We start from the raw sequence: 4,999 nt of genomic DNA, 5'->3' as shown, positions 1-4,999 counted from the left end.
CCCCCCTTGCCTCTTTTTTCCTTTCCTTTCTTCTTTTCATTCCCTTTCTTCTTTTCATTTCCTTTCTCTTCTTTTCTTTTCTTTCTTTTGTTTTGTCCTTTTGAGACAGGGTCTTCTTGTGCAGCCAAAAAAGCGTAATTCCTATGTGAGGAGAGGCTGAAGATTTCTGTTCAGATCACTAAGAAACAGCAGCAGCCTGTTTAACAAATGAAATTGAACTGAAGCCACCCCGCAGCTGGGTGAGGCCACTATACTCCTAGGATAAGACCAGGAGTGGCAGGCAGAGTGGTGGCCCAGCATGGGCCCTATGGATTGGCTGGTCTTCAGGCCCTTACACAAGTAACCCTGATGTAGATGCCCCGCTGTGACCTGTGCCAAATTATTGAAACTGGAGCCTGGCATCTCCAGGCTCATGCTGCTTAGGAGCATTTTACAGCCCACTTGAGTTGCTTTTTTTCTTTACAGGAACACAGAACAATACACACACACACACACACACGTATGTACGTATGTACGTACATACATATTACATACAAGGGCAGGCCAGAGATGCTGCCAGCAGAGCCTGGAAACACATCAAGGCCCTACCACCCGGCTCTGTCCCCCTGTGTCTACTAGGGGTCAGGTGCAGGGGTCTGGCACGGTGACAGGTAGCTCTTTCTGGGATCAGGCAAGACTGGTGGGCAGTTGCCAGGAGCAGAAGGGAAGGGCAAGAGAAACTGATCTATGTGTATGGTCTATTTACAGGCAACTAGGAGAAGGCAAAAAGAGATGGATTTTGAAATGGGGTGGTACCCCAGGGGGGGTCTCATCTCTCTTGGTCCAAGCCCCAATTTGGAGTTAAAGTGGGTAAACAGTCAATTTCACTTAGAAAGCACGTTGCATGCATGCAGCCCTGGTATCAAAAAAAAAATGGGTAATAAGATTTTGTCCTTCAGTGGAAACAGTGGAAAATAGTAGGGAGATGGAGGGTTGTGGAGGAGGGGAGGCTGTCTCTCCTAGTACAAGACTTCCACGTGTGGCCCTGGCAGGGCCTATTTCTCAAGTGAGCGTTCTGCAGGTATACCACGTGTGCTGACCTCCCTCCCCCCTGGCATTCCCAGGCTTACCCAAGGAAATCTGAATCGCAGAGTGGATGCAGGACAGTTCCAGGAGGATTCTATGGCTATTGGGCACCTGGGAGACAGAAGCACAAGGAGAATATGAGGGCTGTTGCCACCGGGTGTTGTGGGTTCTCCCTTTTTCCTTCTCCCACTCTTCTTTCCCCCCTGACAGGTACAAAAAGAAATTTAAAACTCTTATTTGCCTGCTTAATGCTATGTGTTTTTGACACGGCCGTTGTATTTCTGGGCACTGATTTTTCACATCTCCAACATGAAGCGCTTCGTCCCTGGAATAACATTCTTAGGAATCTGACTGTCTGTCCTGCTATTACACAGCTCTATCATTCGAATATTGAAAAAGGATGCGCAAAAAGAGGAGATTGCATTGATTTTCTTTCTTTTTCTCCTTCTTTCTCCCTTTGTTTCTTTCTATCTGCCTGCCTGTCTTTTGGTTTTCTGTTTTTGAGACATGGACTCCCACTAGCCCCAGCTGAACTGGAACTTGCTACAGAGAGCAGACTGGCCAAGATCTGGCTGGCTCTACCTCCTGAGTGCAAGGATTGAAGTGTCCATCACCACGCTGGACGTTATTGCATTTTCTTTTGGTATATTTTATTTCTTATTTTTATCTTATGTGTATGCATGTATTGCTGCATGTAGGTAAGTGCACTCGTGCTGTGCAATGCCCTCGGAGGGCAGAAGAGGCTGTGGAATCCTCTGAAACTGGAGTTAAGGACAGTTGTTAGCTGCCATGTGGGTGATGGGATTCAAACCTGGGTCTTCTACAACGACAGTCAATGTGCTTAACCACTGAGCACCTCCCCTTCCCGGAATATTATTACATCTTCATGAGACCCTGGGTTTCTATTCCAATTCCCCCCCTTTAGCATACAGAAAACAATTCTTTGAGAGCACTACTCTGAAATTACCTGGCCTCAAAGTTTTTCGTATGCCCTTTTTCCTTAATGTGTATAGTGCATACTCTGGTCCAGGAGTTATATGAAAGCTCTCTCAATTTTGAGTGGTGTACCTAACTATGGCACAAAGAGGGTAGGACCCCATGGAGTGTCAGCACTTTCAGATGTGACAAGCACTGACAAGGAATAGGACACAGATTCACTACCAAAAATCTGGGTATCTAAACATTCTTAAGAGTGTCCTAGGCTTTCTTGTAGTTTCTTGTCCCTGAGAATGCTGTGCAAACTCCAATCTAAGATGTTGCTGCTGCCAGTGGAGTACAGTGGATGGACAGTTTTTTGGATGTCCTTGCAGAACCTCGGAGCAAGCAATTACTGAGCTGACCATATCCACTTACTTCGCAACTACTGTCACGTGCACACAATGAAATATGGATGTTGGCTTTCTGAAGATTTCTCCAAATGTTCACCCAGGAATCAAGTGCTCAGTGTGAGTTCTTGACCTCTTCCCCAAACAGCTTGCAATCCCCTCCAGGTCCTTGCTCAGATTTCCTGTGTGTTTAGGTGGCCTTTGGTGGGCTTACTCACATAGCTGAGCTCCAAATTAGGTGCACTGTACGCAAGCTCCTTAGAGGCACCCTCTTAAGGCATTTCCTAGCCATGCCTTATTGCTCCTGTCATAACAGAGAGCCATTAGCCCTCGTGGGAAGGAAGGCGGGCAGACTGAAAATTCGCTGAATGCTCAGTTGAGGTCAGTTTCAACCCTAGGCAACCAATGTCTCCTCTGCAGCTTTTCTGGCAAGGCCATGGTGCACAAAAAATATTGTTATGGCCTAAGTTTCTATAGCTCAAAGCTGAGTGAGTTGGAGGTGATACTTGAAGTGGACAGGAGAAGGCAGAAGCCAAGAAGGGCCACGTTGATAAAAGGGATCCAGGCGGCACAGACTTTATGAAGTACCGGGGCATGCCAAGTCTCAAGGATGATGTAAACCAAGTCCTCGACTAGAGCTACATTGGTGGTGACATCAAGGATGAGCCAGAGCTGGAGAAGAACGAGGCTGCCAGTGTCCCACATCCCCAGCGCAGGCGGCCGTGGATCCAATTTGGTCTGACAGCCTGGCAGGTAAACTGACTGGAAATTGCTTTCGAAAAAAATCAGTATCCTAATGCGATCACAAGGTATGTTGCTTGTTTAAGACCCCTCCAGTTTTCAGTCGTCCATGTCTATGCAATCGTTTTGCATTGCCTTCTCTGCGCTCCTCCTCCCCGCTCTCCCGCTTTGGAGCCTGATGGGATAGGACCTTTGCTTTCCTTGGTACTGTGTGTGGGAGGTCTACTTTATGAGATCAGCTCCAGTATTTTCAAGCAATGTTGAAATAAATCCAGTCCAGAAACTGCTTGGTGCCACTCAGTTCTTTGGTCCCTCCGTCCCTCCCTCCCTTGTCCTCTTTCCCTCCTTCCTTTCCCCCTCCCTTCTTTCATTTTTTTCTTCTGTTTTCTATTTGATGTCTTTCTTTCTCTCCCTCCATCTGCCTCTACCTCTCACTCTCTTCCTGGTTACTCACCCTGTCAGTCTCTGAAATGGGGATTGAACTAAGGTTCTCATGCCTGAAGGAAGTCCTTGTACCACTCTACTACGTCCCAAACTCTAGTCTGCATGATTTAAGTAATTCGTTAATTACTTGTAGCCCAATGGAAAGAAATAAATGATTTATAGAATAAAGCACTTTATACTTAGAGCTCTCTGTCTTTAAGTAGATCTCTAAAGCGCTGTCAGTTTTGCAGGGCATGGATCTTCAAGTGTTTTCTTGTTAGTATTTAACCCATCTCCAGAAATTTCTTTATCTTGCCAAATTGAAATTTTATGCTGTATCCATCTAACAACTCGGCATTCCCCTCATTCCACAGGAAGGGCCTAGCAAGGAGATTGTTTCTGACAGAATCCAGAGTGCAGGTCTGTAAATCTGAAACATCTTCGGACAGTGTACTCTGATTCAGGGCTTAGACCATTTTTCATAGTCATTATTAAGTGTACTCCATTATTTGTTTTGGAATGGAAAGCAAGCCTTGATTATTCGAGTATTCCACAGGTGAAAATGAAATATGTACCCAGAAGCTTATAGTACATTTCCACTAAGTGAGGAAGCACAAACTCCAGTTGCAGGGTTTCAATGCCCTCTTCTGATCTCCATGGGCATTGCATGACACAGGTGCACTTATATACGTGCTGGCAATATACCCGTACACATAAAATAAAAACAACAAATGAAATATTAAATAATTAAATGATCAAGAACATTGCTTGGCCTAATAGAGTCAATATCACAGATGAAGGAAACATGCATTTTATAAACACAAGATTGACTATATTTTCCTGCTCTATTTATAGTGACTTGTACTGTATGCAGAATCTCATTAATATTTAGAATATTTAAGCAATTCTATTCTTTTTTAATTTCTGGTTTTTCTTTTAGCCAGTTTGACCTTATAGCTATATCCTCATGTGGAGAACTTAGTTCTAGCTCTAGTAAAGATTGTTATTCAGTATTTAAATTATCATAGCTCTTCTCTGTGGATATTGAATTGGTCTGTTTTATTATATTGATATCAAACTGAATTTAGTTTGCAAAAGTAAATGAAAAACATTATAGAAAAAAATTACATAACAATATGGTGTTTCTTTAAACATTCCTTTAAAATAATGTCTTTGTTTGCATCCCAAATATTAATAACGATAGAAGGAAGAAATAAATCTATTAGAAATCTGAATTTCATGGCCTTGTATGTGTAACCAAATATTTCTTTTTATTTTAATGACTATAAAAGGAAATGGGACTTTAATTTAAAACACTGCATTATTGTCCATTACCTTTTATTAAAAAACAAATACAGTTTAATCATTTTTTAGTCCTTCATAATTGTACTATATTGTTAAACATTCAAGCATGTTATAGAGTCTTTTAGACTAATTGGTAGGAT

At 43.0% G+C, this 4,999-nt stretch overlaps 1 protein-coding gene across 1 annotated transcript in view; it reads right to left on the bottom strand.

The window, feature by feature from the left end:
* The window catches only part of LOC115067936 (paired box protein Pax-3-A-like), a gene marked incomplete at its 3' end in the record, with an annotated part of 29,816 nt that overhangs the window by 22,439 nt on the left and 2,378 nt on the right, over positions 1-4,999 (bottom strand). The window contains exon 2 of the mRNA XM_029557151.1: positions 1,110-1,176. The remainder of the gene's footprint in view (positions 1-1,109; positions 1,177-4,999) is intronic.

This window comes from Nannospalax galili, unplaced genomic scaffold (genome assembly GCF_000622305.1).
Source record: "Nannospalax galili isolate Female #2095 unplaced genomic scaffold, S.galili_v1.0 scaffold7848, whole genome shotgun sequence".
NCBI lineage: Eukaryota > Metazoa > Chordata > Mammalia > Rodentia > Spalacidae > Nannospalax > Nannospalax galili.
This window is presented reverse-complemented; position numbering and strand designations above follow the sequence as displayed.